The 27,480-nt window shown below is 45.8% G+C and overlaps 1 long non-coding RNA gene across 1 annotated transcript in view; it reads right to left on the bottom strand.

Annotated features, from left to right (window-relative positions):
* Positions 1-1,517: 1,517 nt before the first annotated feature.
* The window catches only part of LOC144943634 (uncharacterized), a 34,061-nt gene continuing 8,098 nt past the window's right edge, over positions 1,518-27,480 (bottom strand). Inside the window, exons 3-5 of the long non-coding RNA XR_013639519.1 lie at positions 3,652-3,710; positions 3,231-3,319; positions 1,518-1,948 (exon numbers count right to left, since the gene is read on the bottom strand). This is a non-coding gene — a long non-coding RNA (uncharacterized LOC144943634). The remainder of the gene's footprint in view (positions 1,949-3,230; positions 3,320-3,651; positions 3,711-27,480) is intronic.

The following is a 27,480-nucleotide window of genomic DNA, read 5'->3' on the forward strand; positions in this document are numbered from 1 at the left end:
TTGACTACCACGCATCATTATTCTGGACCACCGGTTACCATTACTTCTGGCGTTCTTCTTTGGACACATTGGCATTCTCCATTTATTGATCATGTTCAGCTTTTCAAAAACACTCAATTCTGCTGTCATCTGCCCCTTTATTTCGTAACTTTCATCCGAATTACATATATACACTCACAAATATCACATCATGTGAGCTATATTTTCCGGTTTTGCCTGGCCGTCTTATATCTACAACTGTTTAATTGTTTGTTATTCATCCTGAACCAAACTTTGCATCCTTCTTAATTACGTTTTTTATACTATTTCTGGTAGTTGTTTCTGAATGGATGTTATACTTACCATATAATCAGCAAATCTGAGACAGCAATTTTTTTTCTTGATTAATGATAATGCCTTTATTTTTGCAATATAACTTTCGGATAATTTAATCGGTTGCTGTAAATAACTTTCGTGAAAATCACCCCTGTCCTTCATTACGTATATTGTGCCTTCGTGTAATCTCAGTGGTTTGTTTATACAAATATGTTTTTATTATGTCTTGGATTGAGTTGAATTTGTTTTCACAATGTTCAAAGGCCAGGCACGATGGTAATGGAAATCTATTGGTATTTCCAGGAACAGATTCATTGCACGTGGTCAATGGTAGAGGAACCTTTCCTAATCCCTTCGTATAATAATTCATCACAAACATCACTTGGAATAAAATAACGAACAATCAGAGGCCAACTGACCATAGGAGAAAGTCGAGTTTAGGAAAGGTTTCTCTACCATTTACAGTTTACTCGTGAATACTTAAATAAATCGCTGCTACATATCATGTAGTGGGGGTCATTTGACTGACCATATTTCACCATTCAGGTCAGGTTGGTGAATGGTAGAGGGGGCCATACAGGACCAGTGTGCATATCACTCGCTACTCACGTTCGCCATGGTTGGGAATCAAAACTCAGGTCTCCGGGCTGATAGCACAGTGCACTAACCACTGCAACACTGCTCTTTCGCTATTTTTTTTCTTTATCACATTTGCTTAAATAAAACAGACGACACTTCCTGCTTTTGAAATATTAACATTGACCAAATTGTACTAAAATGCTTTATTAAATCAATTAAGAACATACAATTGCAAACAACTGACACCAACATGCACTCTGTTTATACAGCAGACACTGTATTAACTAATACTGCTAATTTGTCTGTCAATATCTCCACAGGGAATACAGATTGATGATAATAGTATTCAACTCTAAATTGCGAAACGGGTTAATTCCATTTGGGTAAAGAAATGCAAATCTTAAACTGTCTGCGCTGGGCTCGAGCATTCTAGATATGAAACACGTTGTGGTAGAAATAAATGAATGACGATGACAATCAATGATTGCTGGGCGGCTAAGTAGGGCCCCTCCGATGAGGTTATGGTGTCCATTACCCCCTGGGCGCAGTGGGACTCAGTGTTCAATAAAGTGTAAGACAGGGCTCATTTCATTCTGGTGCAAATTTCACGGGCGTCATGTGAACTGAGTTTGATCATCGCAAGTCTTGGATGTCAACACACACAAAGCATGTTGGTGCATGTTTATGAAGCTGTCACCAAATTGTGGTATGGATCATTTCGAGAATGCTCAATATTTAATTTCATATCACTGACTGTTTATATCTCATTAGTGCCGTGATGAACATGTCATGAAGCAGAGAAACCTCTGTCCAGAACTCACACACGTGAGCGGTCGGGATTTGACCAAATCACCATACATGTTGACTAATTATGTAAACTCCTTCGGTCTTTAATAACAGTTCGAGATAACATTTCTGATAGATCACTCTCTGAGGCAGCTGTGACTGCCATATCCAGGGGTTTCAACTTTGCCATCGCACCCAAACAAGATCCCAGTGGAAGAAATAGCAATGAAAGCTGAAGCCGTGGTACATTCACTGTTCCTTGATGAGGCTGAGGAGGAGAGACACGAGGTTAGTCGGACACTGCATAAGGAAATAAACCCGACTCTTAACACCACGACAAATGAACAACGGATCCTGAGAGACCTCCGAAAGGATGAAAACATAATTATTCTACTCGTCAACAAGGGCAATGCCACGGTTATTTTGTGTGTAAGAATTAAGTGGAAGAATGTAATTTTCTCGGTGTGTTTTTATACTCAGAATTTACAAACAGCCTTTTAAAATTGTTGAATGTGCAATAATATCCTAATTGCGGGAATGCGGTATATCAACATCGCTATATAATTTTTTATTGCACATTTAAAGTAGAAAAATAGGTGTTAGTAAGTGATGGTGCAGTAATTAGTGCACCACACATCTGAAACTGGTGACCTCAGTTTGAGTTTCAGCCATGGCTACTATTAGTGAGGAGTGATATCTCATTGATGAGTATTGTTAGTACATTTACACGATTTTTAAATATGTTTTGTAAACATACAAGTAAATGTCACAACAATATGCCATTCTGTGTAGAAATAATAATATAAAAATAGGTGTACTGCAGACACTTAGGTGCGTTTGAATGAGACGTGTAAGGTGTTATTTAGAGTATTGGGAAATTGGAATATTTGGCATGATAAGGGGACAAATGTTTGACACAAATGTTAAGGTTCGCAATGACCTTTGTCGAGCTTTAATTTGAATGGCACTAAAGGTCAACACTTGTAAATAATGTATTAAGATAATGCAGATGTTTGTTGTTGGCTTTGGGCATGGGTTTAGAAAATTGTAGGCATAATTTATGAAGAAAAATTATTAAAATGGTGGTAGGGGTTGCTCCATGGGCTAATTTGCCTCCTCACGAACACCAGTCATCAGTTTAATGCAGGCATGGAACATGGGCTACAAAAATTATACTCAAATTACGGAAATCAGCTCGCGTAATTATTAGAACAGTCCAGCAGTAATAACCCAGATATGATAATGATTTCATTACCAGACTTTGCCCAGTCCAAGGCTTGGGACAATTCTCCGGTGTTTATTTTTATTTTGCGGGACATTGCAGATTTATTGCATCATCTCAATTTGAATAATAGATCCAATTGTCGAAATAAGGCCTGCCAATAATGGGCTCGCACAAAAACAACTTGTCCATGAGGTGGCTACCATCTTACAATGGGAACTGAATACAATTACACTTATGTAATTCAAATGCGAAGATAGTTAAGAAACCACAATTATTTGTTTTAATTATGAAAAAGAATCGTAAGAAAATGTATTAATTTACATACTGTTGCCAATCCATTGCGAAATGGAAGCTGTGTCAGTCATGGGAGGTGGGGGGGTGACCGCACTTCACTACGCTGGTCAGTGTGGTTTTCTGGAGTGAAGATGAGAAGGAGGGGGGGGGGCAGGTCAGATAACAATCGCCACTTATGTTAGCCATCGATGGTAATAGGATTCAGTCACGAGGCTCATTGCACAGTGCGAGGACCAATGCACCATTGTGCTATGAACGTCAATTGGTCATTAATGGGGCTGGAATCAATTTCGAATTAAGCAGATTTGGATATAATTTCATATTCCAACTGTGATAACCGAATCACATCTTATTCTCGAAGTAACATTTAAAGTTCAGTCTTTGCGCGAGCGTTTCACATGTAACATTTGTGTTCAATTTTCAGTCGAATCTGCTAATAGATATGAACTTACTGTTGATGCCATAGAAGATCTTTATTTAGATTGTAAACAATCTGATGAGCTATGAAGCTCTTCAGAGATGTCCAGTAGGGGCGGGTCAGCCAGTTACACGAACAATCGATACAAAAAAACGACATAAGGGGTAAGTCACTTAAACATAACTAACCAAATTGCACAAGTACATCAATTCCTGCAATATTTGTCAAGACCAAATGCAAGCTTGGGCAAGGCAGCAAAACAACAACAACAGTCCAAGACCACACCAAGACAATACAGTCCCTCGACTACGCTGCAAACTGAAATTTACATATACTTTAGCCAACTCGTGGCCTTTGGTACGCATCTTCTTGGTTCTTTCGGTAAAGTCACGTAGAAGGGAAATAATAAAAATAAAACATAATAAAATAATTCTCACGACGTTTCGGCCACAACGCAAGCAGCCGTCCTCAGGTGAAGAACAGGTCTGTCGGAAAAACAGCTTTCCCACAGCTGTCTCCCCGACAGACCTGTTCTTCACCTGAGGACGGCTGCTTGCGTTGTGGCCGAAACGTCGTGAGAATTATTTTATTATGTTATATTTTTATAATTTATTATTTCCCTTCTACGTGACTTTACCGAAAGAACCAAGTAGATGAATCCCTGCAGTCACGAAAGCTTTAAATCGAAACTTTGGTACGCAGTTGCAGAATATTCAGAAGGCACGGCTTAATTCAATCCATGTCATGTCCTTCAAATTAATTTCTTAAGGGGCCACAGCACGCTGGTGCGTGCGTTTTGTCTCACCGCATCCGTGCGCGTCTGGTGCACATGGCTCAATTGCTCAATTGGCTTCAGCAGAGCATGCACAGATGAGAAACCTGCCATTAACACGGTACGTCAAGTGAGAAAAAACCTGCTCTCTCATCGCTCGTGGGACAGCGTTCGGAACCGGGGTTCGCCAGGAGTACGTCGCACACTCCACGTTTTAAGCATGCAAGTTTGTATCTGTTCCGATGAAGAATACGACTAAATGAAGTTGACTTTAATCACCACAGTGACAATGGGATACCACCATTCATGTATATCTTGCAATCATTATGCAGCTATGAGCGCAGCCCCAGGAGAAATCACTGCATCATATTTTTGGTTTCAGTGCACACAGTGGACCGTGCACTGAACAGATGTGCTACAAACCTGGAATATAAACACGTCTGATAGACGTTGTATGGAAATCCTTAACAAGTCGTAATGAGGCCCAGTGGAAATTATGGCCGTTTTACACACACCTACGTGCACACGCACACACTTCAATCATATCATCTTTAACCATGACAAGGTTAAAACTCTTTTCTTCATTTCTTTAATCACTGCACTGATACCATTAAAGGTGTGCGTTATTTGGCTTGCCATCAAATGTAACATAAGATGTTCCATTACATCGTGCAGTTATTTTTTTTTTATATATAAAGCCAGATATTACGTGTAAAGTCAGTGTTATACCTACTGGGATTTTACCTGTCAATACGTTTTACTCTGTCATTGGCCACACTCTAGCTGGCTAAACAAAAATGAAAATGGTGTATTAAATATGCAGTTTTTCAAATACGTTCGCTATAACAAAACTAACGGACTTGAGATAATAACATAATTTGACCTCGTGAAATTTTGTTAGCGTACACCAAGACAATTGGACTACTCGTATGAAAAACAGACTGGCATTTTGCAACGTAACAAATGTCTCCGTAAGCTTGTTTCCTTAAAGTGATTCATAAATGTTTGTTTCTGGGTCACACCACGTAAGAAAAAAAGCCAAATGGTGTCATCCATCCTCCTCCACCTGACACAGCCAAACAAATAAAGTTGTCATATGAACAACCCGTGCCAATTGATGTTGTTGTTGTCAGAAAATGCACACGAAATCTGACAATTCGACTGGTTTGCCTGAGTCGGGTGGAGGAGAGTGTAATGCATTGAGTCGGGTGGATGGCGCCACGGTGGCTAGGAGATGTTAACTACCTCGCCTGCTATGCAGGAGGTCGTGGGTTCTATCCTGACCCTGATGCCCGTATAATTGTCGTTTGCATGTTCTCCCCATTGTCGCTTGGAATTTTCTCCGGATCCTCCGGTGTTTCCCTGCACATTTAGAAAGTGGCGTTTAGAGTTTTTGGCTGCTATACATTTCCACGTGATAAGCCACTTCGTTGAGCTTTCTTTCATGGCCGATGCCGCTTCTGAAAAAGAGCTATATAGATCAATTACAAAACACTGTTTAATCGTGTTTTAGTTAATTTGGTTTTATACTGAGGCAATCCGACCTAAAATCCAATTATGAATGACAAATATTGGTCATGAAAAGCTACGTACTAACCTACGTTCATAGTGGCTGCAGTCTCAAGGGTGTCCAATGTTGAGATGTACAACACGGAAATTGTGTTATTTTATAGGCATTCGTAAAAAAAAATACTGGAAATATAGTTAATTGCGAGTCAGTACCATTTGCCTGTTTACAATATATTTGTTTTGATTATAAAGCACAACATTAGCTAGCTGTAATTACTGGCAAAACATCGTACTCAGATTGTAAATGTTGTGGTTTGGCTCTCCAACACACCGGTGTGCTGTACTAGTGACGAATTGGCATGTTCTGTTTACGTGACAGCCCTTACTAGTTGGCTGTGTCGGGTGGTGGAGGGTTTAAACGACACATTTATATAGTTATGCTATCTAACCCAAAACATCTCTATTATGTGTCTAAAAAACATGTTTTCATATTGTGCTAGTCATTAAGAAATTGTGCATTATGGTTGTAATGTCCCCCGCAACCCGCTATTCAAATGATCATAATCATAAAAAAATCACAATACAATTCCAATCAATAATTATTCGTTTATACGTTAAAGTGAATGTCACGGCCTCTAGTGGTTGGAGGCGTCACTTAGACCCTTTAAATGCAACATATCCAAATTAAACACATTAGGACGCTGTCATTCCGACAACTCTGTTCTTCCCCTAGGACGGTTGCTTGCGTTGTGGCCGAAACGTCGTGATAATTTAATTATGTTTTATTTGTATTATTTTATTATCTCCCTTCTACGTGACTTTACCTAAAGAACCAAGAATATTAATCCCTGCAGTCACGAAAGCTTCAAATCGAAATTTAACATTGCACATGCTTTCTTCGTAACAAGTCTTGGCAAGCACATATTTTAATGGCTTAATTACAATGTCGAATGGAATGGTAATATTCTTTTGGTATGATCATCATAATTGTCCTTCATTATTATCATCACCACCAAAATCCAGAATGCAGCACCTTGCTATTGTCGATTATTCATTAAGTGGCACTGTGGTTCAAGCATGAGGATTCAAATCCCGGTTGTGAGCCACATCAGCCCATCAACTCCATCTCTCGGTTTCTGGAGTGATGATGGGCTACATCGGTTACACTATGGCTAGACTGGCTCTCAACATACGAGCATGGAACTTCCACTGGTGGCTATAGGCCATCAACAGAGATGTGAACTGCTCTGTGTTCGGTTGAGTAGAAAAACAATTTGACGTCTATGAGACTAGAGCACATGATATTTAAAGACCAGTTAGAGATGACTGCTGTGGTGGCATTTCCACAACTGTAATGGTGGCACGGGCATGCCCTGAACTGTAAAATACGAAGCTCTTTGCTTTTGTTTAATAAGTCCAAGTTAGTTCTGATGATAATTATATACGGCCAATGAAGATAAACTATTAGAGATACAGTTATGAGTATTTTGCAATTCCATTGCTTTGTCTGAGAGTTTGTGAATTACAGATACACCCCCTCTCACCCACCCACCCTCTCACCCACCCACTCAGTCACTCACCCATCCACCCAATCACTCACCAACTTACCCACTCAATCACCCACTCACTCGCCAACACACCCACCTGCCGAATGCCTTCAAATTAATATTTGTGGCAATGCCAAGTTGCATGGTCCGTGGTTTGGTGTTCGTAGCTGCGGTCACACAGAGGAAATCCTTTTTGTTTCCCACTTGTGCGTGAGGCGTCTACATCTTCCGTGTTGTGTTCTCACCCGGATTGGTACTGACGATTGTTTTCGTGGAAGATGGAAGCCGGGCAGGGTGGGGGTGCTCTCGCTGATCAGGTATTTGTTGGGCACGTTACCTGAAGCCCACAAATTGGCCCACGCCGTTTCGATGCTGAAATTTGCGTCACGCAGAGCTAGCTCTGGTCCGTGTTTTATGTGAAACAAATGTTAAAACGCACATCAGGAATATTTATCCAACAGCATTCACGCATTATGTAAATACATGCACTGCTTGCAGAATTATCAAGTGACTGAACATTTTGACAAAAATAAAATGAGTCTGTGTGTACACATTGTTTATATATGAGGGTTACTCTTGTCACTCACAGTTGTTGAACTAATCAAACAGATAATTACATTCCGTCACGAATGGAATCACATGTTGTTGTGATTGTGTATTTGTAATAACATTGTAATTAATTTATTTACTCAGAATCATTATATCCCTGAAATTATTTGTCCATAATGATTATGGACATTAATATTTCTCTTTCAATAGTATAGAATTCTACGAAAATCTGTTGGCATCGCTCACAATATTTTGGGCACATTTAAATGACTACTCAGAGTAAATGAAAACAACAGTTATGATATCATTATATCACAATATAGATTGTATAATCACTTTGTGTCATATTTCTTAATGTATTTAGAATACATCAGGAACTAAATGTGCTCCAAACAGTGCTCATCCTATTGTCGAGAACGGGCCTCTTTCTTTCTAAGGGCATTTATCTCACTGTTGCAAATGAGCATAACAAGGTATCGTAAGTACATTCACTTTACCCCACAAGTGATTGAATACGTTACTGAATGTACATTATCAATTGTAATGCTGAAAATAACAAAACGCTCAACACAATGCCAGAAACATAATCAATTTTGTTTATTTTTCATTTTAAGGCCACACTGTCACTGACGAATTTGTGGAGCTTATTTTGTCATTTGTGCTTGTGCACTGCTGCCAACGCAGTATGAGCAAATAATTTATTGGCATGCTGGTTAGCCTGTACAGCCAATCCATACATATTAATTCAAATTGCACATTATTAGATTGTTTCATCGTTATACAGCAATTACTCATTGAGTCCCTGTGTTTTTCAATGAGAAAATTGCGTCACGAAATAACCTTCACCGAAGTATATAAAACAACGTTGTATTTCACGTAACCACACCGAAATTCGACCAGTACAACCCCTTCAACGACTGTGTTTAATTACAGACGATGCCATCGCGCGACCATACCTGTAATATAATTAAGAGTAGAAAATGTACGCACGTGTCTTAACGCTCTCTGAATTCCAAGAGAGTGGAATGCACATCGGAGTGACAGTGCGTTCATCCACCACACACGGAGCACAACGTCCACAGAAAGCGTCCGTCAACTGAGAAACAGATGGCAATGGCAGTGAAAAATTGTTCTGGTGTCACAGAACCGTCACAGTGGATCAAAGCGATTATGTTCCAGGATGCTCGTCACCTTTCATGGAGCTCCAGCGATCAGCTATGGGTGATTAGTTGGCCTGACAGTAACGTGGCTTCTCAATTACAGGCCCCGAGCTGTACTGGTGGCCGCGTGACAAACGCAGTGTTGCAGCACGGAAATGATTTGGCCCGGGCGCAATCGGAACGGAGCCCAATTTTTTTTTTGTTTATCCCCAGAGAGAAGAAAGTTCCACTGTTGGTTTTAGATTATGTTCGTGGAATATAATTTATGCAGAATTCTGTGTCATTGACTCTTCTGAGAATATACGTGCTGGAGCGGTAACTTTTAACACTCACATGTTTTACCAGTGGAGTGTGATGACAATGTATACCCAGTTTATCATTACAGTAATGCCCAAATAAAAAAAATCGTAAAATGTGTTTTTTAAAGATGTTTTTTAAATTATGAACCTATATCTGAAAAAGTGAATTTGCCAAACACTGCTTACATAGCACAAAACAGTGTTACCTAGTGTTGGGCAACAGATGCCGAATGAAATTACACTTCAGGTAGTAATGTAGTTTAATCTTCCAATCCAATGGTCTGCGAGATGTTGAGAATTCCAGAAGGGTTTTTTTTTACCCTCATGACTTTTTTTCTTGACTAATCATTTTATCTTGCGCACTGCTGCTTTGATCATTTGTCCAATGATGCCCTGTAATATTTTGTGAGCCACAGACTTCTCGTCTCAATTGGCTCTCGTCCGTCATGATCAGAGTTTTGATTGAGTGTCTCCAAAACAATGAACGAGATATACGTGTTCTTCTTGGTTCTTTCGGTAAAGTCACGTAGAAGGGAATTATAAAATAATAACAATAAAACATAATAAAATACAATTCTCACGACGTTTCGGCCACAACGCAAGCAGCCGTCCTCAGGTGAAATTCCTCTGTTAATATGTAAATTCCTTTGTCAAGGCGCTCTCCTCCTCTAACCCCTGCTCAATATACGCTGCAAAGCTTGGTGGTGGTTATTCAGACGCTGTCTTTCCGACAACCCTGTTCTTCACCTGAGGACGGCTGCTTGCGTTGTGGCCGAAAACGTCGTGAGAATTGTATTTTAGAATGTTTTATTTCTTATTATTTCCCTTCTACGTGACTTTACCGAAAGAACCAAGAAGATGAATCCCCGCAGTCACGAAAGCTTTACATCGAAAGAGATGTACGTAGTAACGACTCAACTTATTTTCACGGGGGGGGGGGGGAATTGCAGCTTCGTGTGTAAAAAAAACGAGAGCCGGACGACGCGGGAGCACTCGCGCTGCGGCGAACTCTCGGTCCATCACCCGAGGGCGAAGAGAGAGAGAGGCGTGCATCAGCTCGCGGCTCTCAGGGCAAGCAGGCGCACGCCGATACGACGACACCACGCCACGGGCGGCGCGTCACGCGTGCGATGCCGCTGTCCGTGGTAGCTGAAGGTGCGCGGCGATAACAGCGCAGCGCGTGCGTCGGGGTAGATACAGCGGGAGAAGTGAGTGCCACAAAGAGCTGGCTCTAGCCGGCGTATGGGGATACCATGCCGGGACGAATGAATGAATGAATGACATCCTTATTTGCTCAGGTGAGAGCCCACTGAGATTAATTGTTTCGACCAGCGCCGTGGTGGAAGTCACAATGCGTCAACTGTGAGAGGAACAATCTGCGGACGCGGTGAATGTAAAAGATAAAGCTCCAGTCCGACAGTTGCTTGCTTATGCGACTGCTGGCGGAGGGACCTCGACAAGAAGGAGTTTTAGATGGTACTTGGCCTACTCTTCCATGTTGACAAGACATCTTGATCTTGGATGAGGTGGGAGTCCCCATATTTTCCACACATAACCAGACAACCGATTAGCTTGTGCAATTGCAGACTACCACATGATGAATAGAAACGTGTATGCCTGACGTTCAGACGTGGAGATGAATACATGTAAGCGAAATGCATGAGCCGAGTTAAGAATAGAAATACGGTGACAGTTTATAATAAGGTAGGGTACAGAAAGTGCTCCCATAATATCCATTTGTTTCTTTAAAAAAAAACATTGTATGGACTTAAAGACAGGCTTTAATTTTTGTTATCATACTTTATATTTTACTGATGCACTGATGGAAAACAATGTTGATAATGCTGTAATGTTATCATATTTCATTTAATTCCATAGTGAATATGTAATGCAAAATATTATTTGAAAGCAATGCAAGACTCTCTAAAAACGAGTCTTGCAACTCAATGGAGCTTTTCTAGGTATTTTTGTTAAAATACAATTACCACCACCAGTTTTTAATGATCACTGTACTATATCCTAAAATAAACTCATCTGCGGTTATTCAAAACCAGGCACTGATTTAGTGGTTGTAAGAGCATTAGGGGCTTATGCGGTTTATATTTTTACAAATGAGTCAGTGTTCGAGGTCACTGCAATCCTTAGGATGCTGACACAGATTTTTAGATTGCTTGGCTAAACACACACATATATTATGGATATAGAGTATGAATGCTTACAAACTACTGTACACTACCACTCAAAGTGACTCAGCCGCGCAGCATTAACTCTCTATCTAGCAATGGCAAGTGTGATACAATACTATACCTTAAAACTGGCAATCACCCCTGAAATGAAGGTTATAAATTAGTCTAAAACAATGACTAAACAAGGCAGGCCAGTGCTTGCAAACAATACGACATCTTAAAAGCTGGATAGGCATCTCAGTGGTTTCATACATTATCTCTGAGTGAAGAGCCTACACCACTGTGATTTGACGATGAAAGATTCAGAGCGGGAAAACATACAAGCTTGTGTTTTTTTCCCTAAATTTGACAGCAACAACTGCGCAATTGTTTTTTCAAAGGTACCGTACATGTTGTGCATCGGGTGGCAAGAGGCTTTAGTTTCCAAATGACGGCTTTTAGGAGCATACAAGTCAAAATTCGTATTCCTTGTTGCACAATGATGTTGGGTTAATACAATATGGTACAGTCATACAATTCTTACCGGGCCTCAAGATACTTATTCTTGAGAGACCTGCATTTGAATGGTTGGTCAAGTCTACAGAAGAGCATTTAGTATGTGGGAGGAATCTGGAGTAACCCAGAGAAACCCCGTTAACACGAGATCCACAGAGATGGATCTAATCCAATGACCGTCATACCGTGACCATCATCTAGCAGCCCAAACCTACAACAACTGCTATTCCCACGAGTGCAGGTGCTGACACGCCTAACTTTGCTTAGCTTCTGAGATCTGATAGCATTTAGCCATATTATTCTGCATAATTTAGTCACAGGAAACAATTTTCAGAATCAGAATTTGATATGAATATTATTAAACGCACATGCAATTTACAATACAATTTTGGGCCTATCAAATGTCATAATACAAAGTAGCCTACTCTAAGACTGTACGTGAAATTTGGAAATAGACAATGCAGTGCGATAAGATCAAATTAGAAACCTGAAGCGAAGGAACAAACCACATGACTATGCAGATTGTAGAATAACTTCATAATAATATCATATGTTTTTCAGAATACCAAAGTATGGTAAAATAACCCTTACTGCCTGTATTGCTTGTAGAGTCCCTCATCCAGGAGCGGATTGACAAACGGGCTGCACAAGTTCATCATATAATTACTCATATAATGAGCCAAGAATGTGTGTGTGTCCCGCGTGTGACGTCACTCTCCATGAGCCCCCCCCCTCCTCATTAATAATCATGAGCGGGTGACGTCACTTCACATGCCGCACCCCTCCCCAATAACCATGAGGGGGTGACGTCACTCCCCATGCCGCACCCCTCCCCAATAAGCATTAGCGGGTGACGTCACTCCACCTGGGGCAACCTCCTCCTCATTAATAATCATGAGCTGAACAATTTTGCTCTTGAATATTTCAGATTTATTGCAATTTACACCCGTCCTTGGACTGGCAAACAAGCTTGTTGCGTAATAATAGTTTAATTTATTTTATTTCTACGTGACTTTACCGAAAGAACCAAAGAGTAATTCCTGCAGTCATGAAAGCTTCAAATCAAATCATGGTTTAGTTTTATTTGTATAGTTTTAAAGTGATGTGCTTACCTTTTCTATACTTTGCACTCCTGTCCTGTTTTTGTATTGTGTTTGTCGTTGTAGCGTACTGACCCACCCCTAATGGATATTTGTGAAGAAGAGCTTTATATTTCGATTTAAAGCTTTCGTGACTGCAGGGATTCATCTTCTTGATTCTTTCGGTAAAGTCACGTAGAATGGAAATAATAAAATAATAAAATAACACATAATAAAATAATTCTAACGACGTTTCGGCCACAACGCAAGCAGCCGTCCTCAGGTGAAGACCAGGTCTGTCGGGGAGACAGCGGGGAGACAGCGTCCCCGACAGACCTGGTCTTCACCTGAGGACGGCTGCTTGCGTTGTGGCCGAAACGTCGTGAGAATTATTTTATTATGTCTTATTTTATTATTTCCATTCTACGTGACTTTACCGAAAGAACCAAGAAGAAGAGCTTTATAGCTCATCGGGTTCCTCCGGTGTCAATACATATTCTGATTCTGTATACTGAGTCGACTATTATAAAAATTTATATTTAAGGGATACACGATGTACATTCAATGAAAAATCATAGAAATACTATTCCTATACAATTAAGATTTTCTTAATTTGCATTGATTGCTTGTGGTATGAGCAATGGCAATTATTTAAAAAACGCATATAAATGCAACACATTAAAAACAAAAACACACTAGAATACCAATTTAACTCAGCTATGAGCCAGACCACCAACATCTTGTGGATACACATGATGGACCTATTCTAATTACCCTCATTTCGCTCTTTATTCCAATATGAGGACCCGACCACCGCTTGTTTATTGAGCGATCAGCCACAGCGGGGGTGACATTTTGAAGCTGACAGGCCATGTAAAAGGCGTTTGGAAGCTGTCGCCACTCCTGGCCCGGGAAGTCCCGTGGGGAGCCCATTGCCGTCCCTGCGCTGCCCGCGTGGCCTGACAGCTGATGAGCTGCTTCTCCTGGGCCCGGCTGTGGCACCGACTCCTTTGTGTGCGAGGGGGCAGGGACGTGGCGCTGACTTGGTTACGAGTCGGCCGAACGAAGGTTCCTCCTGTACTTCGCGCTGAAGGGAGATGCATTCGCTGCTGCTGTGCCCAAGTTGCTCGCCCAGCGTAAATGTGCGTGAATATTCCGAGCCCAAAGGTCTCCCAACCGCTCAAACGAGCATGAGGGCCCTGTGCACATTTGAATGCCATGATCTCTCTAGCTCATGCAAATGACCTGATTTCCTCACTCCGTCTCTGCGGCCTACATCATCTTGGGCGGGTTTCCTCCTTTGGCTGCCACGGCTCTGTTATTGGTCTAGGCCACCGCCCATCATCCCTTCTAGCGATGCTTCTTCCAGCCTAGCCGTTTGTTTCTCAGTGTAATTCCAATCGTGCACGTCTCCGCGCTGCGTTGCGCTTTTCAGCTTTTGTTACATTTTCATTGCTCTTTCGTTGCTGAAATAGAATAGTTTTATGATTCAATATATGATCTAATACTGTCTATTGCATGATGCTCTCTTACCCCATGTTTCCCAGAAGCATTGGTCCAATAAGGAGCCCGACAAGACAAACTCTAAGCTAAAACCTGATTAACGTTTTGACTTTTTTTTATTCTAACAGATCGCAACTCAGTGAGACCCATTAGACCAATGCCACTGGTTTATCTCAACGTCAACAGGAGGCTTGAGCCACCATTCTGATGTGTGGCGTAATGTGGCTCTGTTGATCATCCAGATATGACTGCAGTGATTATGGTAAGTGGGGTTTAGGCATGTAACATTGCATTTTATTTAATCTATTAAAACATTTTACCTGGATAATCCGTTGAGATGGAACATCTCGTCTTGGCAAGGGTATTTCCATGGTGTCAAGTGACACATACATAGCAAAACACATGATGGCACGTATTCAAACATAGTTGAAAATCTACAACTTTTAAGTATACATTTATTACAGTGAACATTACACCACAAGTCAAACAAATACATGTGAAGTATTGGAAAATGACGGCAGGAAACTCCTTGACGGGAACACACTTCTTTTATTAAATCTTGACTTGTAACAATACAACGCGTGGCCTCTCTTCTTCACACCGCACTTCTCTTAACTCAGGATTCTGTGCTGCCGGCTCTCTGTGCCTCGTGTAGACTCCGCGCCTCGGCTACACTCCTCTCTCGCCTCGTGTAGACTCTGCGCCTCTGCTACACTCTCTTCTCTCGCCTCGTGTAGACTTTGCCTCTCTCGCGCTGGCTACACCGTATGCATACTCGGCTCGTGCAGACCGTTCTCTCTCGCTGGCTACACCGTATGCATACTCGGCTCGTGCAGACCGTTCTCTCTCGCTAGCTACACCGTATGCATACTCGGCTCGTGCAGACCGTTCTCTCTCGCTGGCTACACCGTATGCATACTCGGCTCGTGCAGACCGTTCTCTCTCGCTGGCTACACACTATACATTACTCAACTCGTGTAGACCGTTCTATCTCGCTGGCTACACACTATACATTACTCAGCTCGTGTAGACCGTTCTATCTCGCTGGCTACACACTATACCTTACTCAGCTCGTGTAGACCTTTCTCTCTCGCTGGCTACACACTATACCTTACTCAGCTCGTGTAGACCTTTCTCTCTCGCTGGCTACACACTATACCTTACTCTCTTCTACTCTCCATTACTCTCCTCTCCGGGCTCTATCTCTACACCTTCGTCTTCATTCTTAGATGGTTCCACTTCTGCCCCTTGCTCCTCTGTGCATCACCTTATATACCCCTTCTTCCCGGGAGACGGAGCGGATGCGGACCTCAACGTCGGCACCGCTCCTCCGTTACCCAATCCCCACGCGCTATCCCCACGATCCGGTTCCGCTCAGCGCGTGTTTCCACTCTCCGACCAATCACACCGCGCTGCTACCCGATCACTCCCTCTGGGCGCGTCACCGGCACACAGCCAATCAGCAGCACTACCCCCACCCGCGCACTGACGCCTGCTCCTCCCCGTCAGCGCGCGTCACCACACACACACCCGTACATACGCGCTGGCACACGACATATACACCCAGCGCGTATCACCACTACATCACCCCCTCCCACATAGCTCGCAGCCGGCCCGGCTGCTAACAACAACCAACCACGACGATAAAACGACAACCAACAAAAAAAACCCCATAACCCCCCGAGTGTGCCCCGTAACATAACACAACAACAACAACAACAAGAATAACTATGTACAGATTGACAATGAACGCGAAAAGTCAACAATAACACGATACGAGCAAATACGAAACGAACGCGCCCCACGTCCCTGCGACTACACGCAGTGACGAGGCGCTCCAACTGCCCCGACTCCTCACGAGGCAGGTCATGCAAAGTAGCACGACCTGGCGCGAGTCCGTCTGGCTGGTCCATCGTATGGGGCGGGACACTGACGACCGTCCGGCGGTTCCGGCCGCTCCAGACGGCGCGGAACGGGCCTGAAAGGGCCGGCCCCGCCGCGGAGATCCGGCCGCCGGTGATCGGCAGCTGTCAGTTCCGAGACACCTGGGAGCAGATCAGGCGACAATACGTGTGGATCAGGCAGAGACATTTCCCCCTCTGGGTCGCCGGTCACGTCACACGCCCGGCCCTCACGACACAAGGGGAGGCCATATGGAGGCGAGAACGGTTTCAGTCGGGAGGGGTGAACGTACCACCGGCGCTTTCCCCACTTTATCTGAACGCACTGGGGCCGTGCAACGCGCACGACCTTCACGGGTCCCCTCCACGGTCTCAACAATTTAGGCGACGTAGCCAAGGGTGCCTGAGGGCAATGCAGCCAGGCCCTGTCACCTGGTTTCCATTCGTGCATGGACACCTTCCGTGCCCGCAACCATTCATTAGCAATTTGGCGAGCCCGCGAATTAAGCCGTGCGGCCTCCCTCGCCTCTGTCAGCTTATGAATATTAAACTTAATATGTTCTGCCAAATTAGAATTAGTTCGTGGAGCGGACAGGCCAAGTTGCGTTTCTATTGGCGGGTCAGCTTCCCGACCGTACATCAAATAGAATGGGGAAAACCCCGTAGCTGCATGGGGGGCCATTCTATACGCGGCAAGGACTCCCGGGACCTGCAGGTCCCAATCTACATGTGCCTCGCACACCTGCTGGCACAGCATGGAAGTCAAGGTTTTGTGGAGTCTCTCCACCATCCCGTCAGTCTGCGGGTGGTACGGGGAGGTACGCACCTTCTTGGTACCCAACAGATCGCACACCTCTTGCAACAATTTACTCGAAAATTTTTTACCTTGGTCGGTCAGCAGGCGTTCGGGAGCCCCCTTGTCCAGGACATAGCCCTGGACGAAGGCATCCGTCACAGCCGCTGCCGACTGGTTAGCGAGAGGCCACGCCATAGGCCATCGGGTAAAGTATTCGACCCCCACTAACAAATATTTATTCCCTCTCGGCGTGACTGGGAAGGGCCCCAAAATATCGAGTGCAACGAGCTCGTTGGTACGCGAGACCTGAATAGATTGCAGCGGTGGATTAGCTGCCACGGCCGGTGGTTTACGCCTGGCGCACTCAACGCACCCCTTCAGAATATGCACCACATCACTTCCCATTCCCGGCCAGTAATAGTCACGCTGAAGCAGGGCAAGCGTCTTGTTAACTCCCAAGTGCAAGAGGCGTTCGTGTGCCGCCAAGACAACCCTCCCCCTCACAGCGGAAGGCACCACGAGTGCGTTCCGCCGGGACAAACTGTCCCATTTCAATAACACGCCCCGCTCAAGTACATAGGAGCCGGTACGCTCCTGGTCCCCCTCGGGACCCCCAACCTTGCGGCGCAATGCTAGCAGCGAGCTGTCCGCCATCTGGAGGCGGCCCCATTCGCTGAGCGACAGCGAGAGCAGCGAGTCCCGACCCTGAGAGGCAGTGGAATCATCCCCACTCGGTGCGCCCGCTGTCGCAGCCAGTGCCCCCATCTCCCCCGCAAGCGTCGGTTTACAGCGCGCCGATCCCGACAAACACGCGCATTCATCACAAGGCAACAACCGCGACAAGCAATCGGCATTCGTGTGTCGCAACCCCTTACGGTACGTAGTCATAAACTGATAGTCCTGGAGGACTTCCAACCAACGCGACAACTGGCCCGAGGGCTGGGCGACCCTCAATGAATACTGTAGCGCCGCGTGGTCCGTTCGGACTGTAAAGTGACGACCATACAGATATGGCCTAAACTGCTGCACAAAAAAAACAATGGCAAGCAGCTCGCGACGGGTGACACAGTAGCGCTGCTCCGCCGGAGACAACACCCTACTACCGTAGGCGACAACTCTTTCGACACCCCCAACGACTTGGGATAGCACCCCCCCAATGCCCGTGTTGCTAGCATCCGTGTCCAGCAAAAAGGGACTGGCAAAATCGGGATAACACAAGGGTGGGGCACCCACCAAGGCGTCCCGGAGGGAGCGAAACGCGGCCTCCTCCTCCGGTCCCCATTTGAACTTCACTCCCTTCGCCGTTAGAGCGTGCAAGGGTTTTGCAATAGTGGCGAAGTGCTCAACGAACCGCCGATAATAAGAAGCAAACCCGATGAAACTACGCACGTCGGAAACGGACGTAGGTGTCGGCCACGAACCGACACAATCCGTCTTCGCGGGATCGGTGGAGATCCCCGAAGAATCGACAATGTGACCCAAGTATCTAACGGACCTACGAAGGAGGTGACATTTGGCCGGTTTAAATTTCAACTTAGCCGATCGCATTCGCAAGAACACCCCTCTCAATCGCCGGAGGTGTTCCTCAAACGTTTTACTGAAAACAATGACATCGTCCATATAAATCAAGCATGTATCCCACTGCAAGCCCGACAAAACCAACTCCATAAGTCGCTGAAACGTCGCTGGAGAGGAGTGAAGTCCCATGGGTAACCGGTTAAACTGGAACAGCCCCCCTGGAGTCCGAAATGCTGTCTTAGGTTTCGACTCTTCGTCGAGCGGCAACTGCCAAAACCCCGATAACAAATCAAGAGTCGAAAAATATCGCGCACCAGACAATGCATCGAGGGACTCATCCATCCTGGGGAGCGGATACGCGTCAGCCACAGAGATCTTATTCAGGCGACGGAAATCAACGCAGAATCGCAGGGACCCGTCCTGCTTCTTAACCAGCACAATAGGCGCTCCCCACGGGCTAGAGGAGGGTGAAATAATATCGGCTTCTAGCATATCGTTAACAGCCGACTGAACATGTTCCTTCTCCACGGGACTCAGTCGGAAGGGATTTAGCCTGACCGGCGCCGCATCGCCCGTTTCAATGTGATGGTGCAACAAATCCGTGCACCCAATGTCATACTTATGTTTACTGAATACATCAGAGAATTCAATGAGCAACTCGCGCAGCGCACCCAACTGCGCCGCCGACAAATCGTCCGAGGCGGCACATAACGAATGGACCCACTCAAGGTCTTCCCTTGGCTCAACGTTCCGCGCGGGGCTCGAGCCCACCTGCGCAACCAACCCATCATCCCCAGGAACCTGCGCCGCGTGAGCCAGCACGGTGCCCTGCGGGATGACAGCTGGTCGCGACCCCGCGTTCAAAACCATCACAAACGGATCCCTGTCAGCCCGCACCAAAGTGTGAGCCACCGATAAATCAAGACCCCCGACAGCCTTGTTAGAAGGACCCAAAAGCATACTCTGTCCCGAAGCCTCCCTCACCCATGGTTTTCGCAACCGGAGGGGAATCAACATCTGTGAACCCGGGGGCACTTGCACTGTCTGCGTCGCCACCGCTTGTATCGTAGCGCACGCCGTCCGAATGTCAGTAGGGCCCGTCAAAAATGAAATCCGGCGACCCGATGGCAGTTCAATGCATCGTTGATCGATAAGAATTTTAATGGGCATTTTAGCCAAAAAGTCAGTGCCCAAAAGACACGGAACTGCCAAAGAAGACGAAACGAAAACGGGTCCCGATAATTTGATATCTCCAATGCAAATGGACGCCCTAACCTGACCGATAATGCCCAACGATCCCCCATTAGCGGCGTAAAATGGCACATCCACTGGAAGCAGCGGACGACATTGGACTGGAAGAATATTATAAATGAGGTCCGATATAATAGTTGCCGATGCCCCCGTGTCCACTAACACCCTAATCTCAACCCCATCAATAGATCCCGTAACAACGGACGAACCCGCCGAAGCAGCCACAATTCTATGCCCCAATTCCGCCCATTCAATGTCTCCCTGGTCCCGGCCGAACCCCCCTCGCCGAACCGAATCCCCGAACCTTAACCGGCCCTCCTCCGCCGCAACGCGGCGTCCCATGTGTGCCGAATAAACAGGCCGAGCGTGTGAGGTGCCGCGACTTGCCGGGGATTGTAGAGATGACTTGGGCTCTCGGTCGTCGTCCAGCCGAGCTCCCATGGCGCGCTGCCGCGGAGCGCGGCACCCGGACGCCACGTGGCCCCGGAGGCCGCAGTTATAGCACGTGACGAGGGTCGGAGTAGATCTTGGTTGCTCCGACTTTCGGCCCGATCGCAGAGGCGACCGGGCCCCCGGCCTCCAGTCCCCTGGTCGTCCCGTGGCGAACGCCTCCTCTCGTGGGCTGACGACTTGGGGTTCGGCGACCACCAACCCCGGGGCCGCGACGACCGCAGCGTTGCAACCAACGCCTTGCTTCCGTTGTAGGGCCTCGTGCGCTTGAATACTCGTGACGACTCTCAAAGAAGAAATATCAATGTCGTCAGCTGTGTTGATAGGGACCCCCAGGTCCTGCGCCAACTTGAGCAGCTGCTCCAAAACCATCGCGTCTTGGCCCTCCTCGTCCATCCGAGGGAACGCAGCATCAGCAAGAGCCAGCAACGCCGTGCGATAGGCCAGCGCGGTCTCCGTGGCCGCTTTCCGTCTTGCGTAGAACTGATGGCGGCATGTAGAGGGAGGCCCGTAGACCCTGGCCAACAACCCCAGCGCATCCTTCAGCGTGGAGCGGTCCGACTTCCGTGCAGCCCTGAAGGCCGCGAGCGCATCGTCGTCCAGCATGGCGGGCAATGCCCGCAGCGCCGTAGCATCGGACCACGCTGACATCTCTTGATGCGCCAAAAACCTTCGCTGAAATTGGCCCCAGTCTCCGCCTTCCGCCTTGAAGGCTGACAACGTGGGCAGGCGCTGCTGAAAAATGAAGTCATCCGCCTCGTGGTTCCTCTCCGCCTGTCCGTCGGTGTCTAAGATGGCGGCTCCAGCAGCAGACGTAAGATGGCGGACCCCCTCGCGCGCTGATGAAGTCGATGCGCGCGCTTGGGAACCCACCACCACGTGGCGCTCGCCGTTCCCGCCAAAAGTAGGCCCAGGCGCAATGGCGGGAATCCCCCATTCGTTTTGGCGGGAATCTGCGGGGCGACCTTGTAAAATGTCCCCCACCGTCCCCGCTCCTCCCGACGAGCTGATCTCCGCCAAGATGGACGCGGCGGCGAGCAGCAGCTTTGCCAGTCGGGAGTGCGCCTCACGAAGCCCGGCGTCTGTCCCCGGTCGCTCGGCCGGCGCCGTCGACGGACCCTGCAGCGTGGGCAAGTCCTCTTCCTCACCCCCCGCCACCAGCGGCTCCGAGTCGTCCAGGTCTTCCTCGCGGTCAATCCCGTGGGTCCTACGGGTCTTCCTCGTCTCCATACTTGGAAGCCCGTTTCACTTCTGACGCCAGATGAAGTATTGGAAAATGACGGCAGGAAACTCCTTGACGGGAACACACTTCTTTTATTAAATCTTGACTTGTAACAATACAACGCGTGGCCTCTCTTCTTCACACCGCACTTCTCTTAACTCAGGATTCTGTGCTGCCGGCTCTCTGTGCCTCGTGTAGACTCCGCGCCTCGGCTACACTCCTCTCTCGCCTCGTGTAGACTCTGCGCCTCTGCTACACTCTCTTCTCTCGCCTCGTGTAGACTTTGCCTCTCTCGCGCTGGCTACACCGTATGCATACTCGGCTCGTGCAGACCGTTCTCTCTCGCTGGCTACACCGTATGCATACTCGGCTCGTGCAGACCGTTCTCTCTCGCTAGCTACACCGTATGCATACTCGGCTCGTGCAGACCGTTCTCTCTCGCTGGCTACACCGTATGCATACTCGGCTCGTGCAGACCGTTCTCTCTCGCTGGCTACACACTATACATTACTCAACTCGTGTAGACCGTTCTATCTCGCTGGCTACACACTATACATTACTCAGCTCGTGTAGACCGTTCTATCTCGCTGGCTACACACTATACCTTACTCAGCTCGTGTAGACCTTTCTCTCTCGCTGGCTACACACTATACCTTACTCAGCTCGTGTAGACCTTTCTCTCTCGCTGGCTACACACTATACCTTACTCTCTTCTACTCTCCATTACTCTCCTCTCCGGGCTCTATCTCTACACCTTCGTCTTCATTCTTAGATGGTTCCACTTCTGCCCCTTGCTCCTCTGTGCATCACCTTATATACCCCTTCTTCCCGGGAGACGGAGCGGATGCGGACCTCAACGTCGGCACCGCTCCTCCGTTACCCAATCCCCACGCGCTATCCCCACGATCCGGTTCCGCTCAGCGCGTGTTTCCACTCTCCGACCAATCACACCGCGCTGCTACCCGATCACTCCCTCTGGGCGCGTCACCGGCACACAGCCAATCAGCAGCACTACCCCCACCCGCGCACTGACGCCTGCTCCTCCCCGTCAGCGCGCGTCACCACACACACACCCGTACATACGCGCTGGCACACGACATATACACCCAGCGCGTATCACCACTACACATGCATGCATAATTCAACGTGGCTCAATGCCGGTTCGTACAGAACAGTGTTCTTCACTAAATATTCAGACGGGGGCCACTTTCACCCCTTTAAGACATCAGCGTGAGAGCCACCACACATTCGAAACCATTCGGATTGACAGCGTGATGGGGTGTTTTCACATTTCGTGTATTTTCGGGGGCCGCACGTCAGGGGTCACACGACAGGTCACCTGGGGCCGCCGGTGGCTCGCGTGCCTTGCAACGAAGAACACTGGTATTGCATGTTCTCCATCTTTAGCAGTTGGAACTGCTGGTTGAGGGCCTCCTCACGCTGTGCAGATCATTGGGGTGATTTGAAAATAACTCACCTGACTGCTCAGTGTGGGTTGGTGAAGACTGAGAGCATAGACGTTAGAGCATACTACAATCCAAAAGTGTATTTTGCTGCACTGCCCCACTGCAGCCTGTAACTCCTCGTGTAGATATGGTGATAACCCACCAAAGCACTATCCAGCCTCGAATCATGCTTATCTTCTTACATGTGATGAGATCTGGTGCATCCCACGTGAACCGGCCATAACATAAATGATGACAAAGAGACATTTACTTGGAAAAAAGATATGCAGGATGATCCTGCATATGGATGTTTAGCCAATTCCACTGATAATTGTTTGGTATTTGGGAGGAAACTGGAGTACGATTCATATCACAGGCAGACTCAATCCAATGAGTGCACAACATCTATCTGTGGACCAAACCAATTATAGTACTACCATCTGCTAACTAGCACATTACAGCCCTTGCAGCTTGGGCATCATACTTGATATCATAACTAGTATTGATATGATGTATGATGCAATGTTTATTACTGGTGATGGATTTGCAACGTATTAGACTTTTTGAAATGAGGTTGAGCATCACGTACATACATACAAAGACATACAATTGATTCTCATGTTCCTTTGTGCTGAATTTTTTTTCAATCATAAAATCATGCAAGCATAACAACGAGAAAACTGGTCATATGCTTTATACAACATGAACAGATCCAGAACTCGCGATGGGTCTGTTGTTCAGTGGACAGTTTGCCTTACCCCCATCCATCAATTAACAATAAATTGCTTTCAACACTAACTCTTAAATGTGCATCTGGACTTTGCAATCATAAAACCTGAAATTAATGTCAAAATTACCAGAAACATGCACAGTAGCAAAGAGCGTCTGCTTGCTATCTATTAACTCCGTGAAGGCTTTACAAGGACCAGGATTAACATCCCTCAAAATACACGCAAATGCAATTTAACTTTGAATATTTTTGAATTCCCTACAGACCTGACTACTTTTGCTGGAGTAAAAACACCTTGATGAGGTCAGGGTTTTACAAGCTGACTTTTTTTTTAACCACACTCAATGATGAAAATGTTTTGCAGTGGCCCACGTCTGCGCATGCTCTACCTGCACGGGAAACGTTTAGGAGGTTGCATCTCTACCTCCACTTATTAAGGTGGCAGTTAACGCATTATTATTACCACACTGCCTGCAGTAAACCCTCTCTCCCACTTGCTCTCGCTCAACTCTCTCCTCTGCACTTTATTGCATGCCAATAACACCAGTCCCATCTGCCACGGGCCATGCAAAGCTTTACAGTAAAATGCAAAACGACGCCGAGTGACATTTACCCAGCTGCCCGCATTCTTTAACCCCCCCACCCACCTCCCCGCATCCCCCCAATTCTTCCCAACCACCCCAGTCCCAAACCGCACTCATGCCCCGTGCCCGCCTGTAACACCGCGCAATCCACAGGCTCGTGCCAGTCCCCCCACCCCTCCCCCACCCCCCGTGGGCAGGAACGCCAATGACGATAAGAGCTGTTTTAAAATTCTAATCAAGTCAGAGGTTTATTTTAAGTCAGATGAGAGCCCATCGGGATGCAATATGCCCATTTTCATGGGAGGCTCGTAATATTAATGTGTCAAATAATAATATATAATAGTAATTTACAGCTCTTTGTCAGTTCACTGCTGGATGAAAACCCTCCACACCGTGTCAGTTGTGGGGTTGTTATTTTTTTTAACCATACTTCACCATGATGGCCAGTGCAGATTGGTGAAGGAGGTGGAGAAACTCGTTCACATATCACTACCACTGCTGTTAGTCATGGCTGGAAATCAAAGTTTGGTTTCCAGGTTCATAGCACGCTGGGCTAATCACTGCAACACTAATTATACATATACATCCTAAAAGTCCGGAATAATGATACAAAATGCAATATGTGAATAATGAAAATCACGTTAGGTGTCCATAGTCAAAAAGTAACATCATGACCCTCACAGAGAAGGCATTTACATGGACAGGCTTCTCCACATCAACGAGTACTTGAGTACACGTTTTATACAGCGTTTCCTCACAACCAGCTCTCAAAGTGCCCAAACGAAGAGACAAAGAAGTGGCAATTGGTTTCAAAAAGGTGTACAAACCACCGCACATCGTAAAGCTGTTATCCTGTCCAAGTTTAGTTCCAAGTCATTTTTCATTTCGGCTATGGTGCCATGCCGCAATGGCTTATTCTGGGAAATGGCAATACGTGGGGACTAATTCGTGTATCGAAATTTTCGTCATTTTATTTTGCAAAAAAGAGGTCAGTTATCATAAAACAAATTTTGATTTAAAGCTTTCGTGACTGCAGGGATTCATCTTCTTGGTTCTTTCGGTAAAGTCACGTAGAAGGGAAATAATAAAATAATAAAAATAAAACATGATAAAATAATTCTCACGACGTTTCGGCCACAACGCAAGCAGCCGTCCTCAGGTGAAGAACAGGTCTGTCGGAAAGACAGCATCTGAATGGGCACCACCAGGCTTGGCAGCGTATATTTAAGCTGGGTTGGAGGGGGAAGGGGCGCCTTGACAAAGTAATTTGCATATCAAGAGGAATTTAGCATATTTATGGGAAATGCAGATATGGGATTAGTCACTACTTGTAGAATGCGTAGGAGGTGGGGGGGGTTTCAAAGTCATATTATGCCCGTGCATTATGCAGTATGCAGGATTAGCAGCATCAAAGGGAGGGAGTAGGGTTAGCAGTAATAGAGGGAAGGAATTTTAATAGTAAGGAGCTGCAGCAGCTAAACCACCACATAAGGAACTAACATATAAACTACATCAGTATCATCAATATACTAAATATACTTTCCAATAAGCTGAGCATCTAACAGTAAGTAATACATTACAATTCTACGTCGTAAAAAATATATATAATATGCTTCCATCTAAACTTTATTCTCTTACATCACACGAGTCTACACCGTACTATATACTGCCATAGACAAATCCAACATTAAATTATATACTGTATTGCTATAAACCACCTTATCCATTGTAATATTACACTGTATTATTCTACCCACCTTAATGTATATCACACTGCTGTATATTCACTATACAATTACGATACTATATATTACTTTGTACATTGTATTAAGCATATAAATGTTATACTATGTGTTATTATACACTGTACCATTGACCGTCGTGTGAAAGATACTAAGAGGAAGAGTAGTGGGAGGAAACTTGCAGCGGAGCAAAGAATCCATTCCCTGCGGAGAATACAATGCCGGTGAGTGGAACGCGGTCTGAAAGTCACCGTAAACGTGAACACAATCAGTTAAGATCCGAAATGGTTTATTAAGTCCTTCCAATGATTGCTAAGCCGGAATCCATCTTCTCGGTTGAAATTGTCTCTGTGTTTGTATATGTGGATCGCCTCATGAACGGATCTCTCATGGTAGCCAGATGGCTTGCAGAGAACCTCTGTCTTGGAGAAGTCAATATCACGTGAGCCCACTGAATTGTAACAGTGATCTGCCACGGCTGAGGTGTTTGTCCTACCGTGTTTCAAGTCTGCTTTATGTTCACGGATGCGGTCCGAGACATGTCGTTTGGTTTCTCCAATGTAACTGCTACCACAGAGGCAACTTAGTTTGTAGACGCCAGGATTTTATCATAAAATAGTGAGAAATATGCTCTGTTTGCTATAAAAGAGCAGCTATTGCTGCCTTTTCATTATTAAAAGAAACAGACCTCTGGTATTTAACATCCACGTTGCAGCAGAACGGGTGTGCTGTGATAATTCCATAAATAAGCTACTGGGTGGGTACAGGGATAAAACACTTTATACGTTTGCTCATTGGCAAAGTGCTTTAACCGCTCGGCTATTCATCCATAATGACACGTGAAGAGGTTATACTTGCAAGACAAAACCCTTTTAAAATATAAGGCAGGGATCTATTGCAATTCTACAATCATCTGCACGGGAGTATGTGCGCTCACTAACATCTCTAGGGGGGCTGCTAGAGAGGGGCATGGTCATCTCTGGGGAGGCTGCTAGAGAGGGCATGTGTTTTTTTTTGCTGGGAGTGGCAGAGCAGAGTAATATGCCAGTTTGACACGTGAAACATCACTTACAAAACTGAAAAGGACAACTGTGTAAGGCAGCATGTGTTTCGCAAATGCATCTC

Source organism: Lampetra fluviatilis, chromosome 2 (assembly GCF_964198595.1).
Source record: "Lampetra fluviatilis chromosome 2, kcLamFluv1.1, whole genome shotgun sequence".
Taxonomy (NCBI): Eukaryota; Metazoa; Chordata; class Hyperoartia; order Petromyzontiformes; family Petromyzontidae; genus Lampetra; species Lampetra fluviatilis.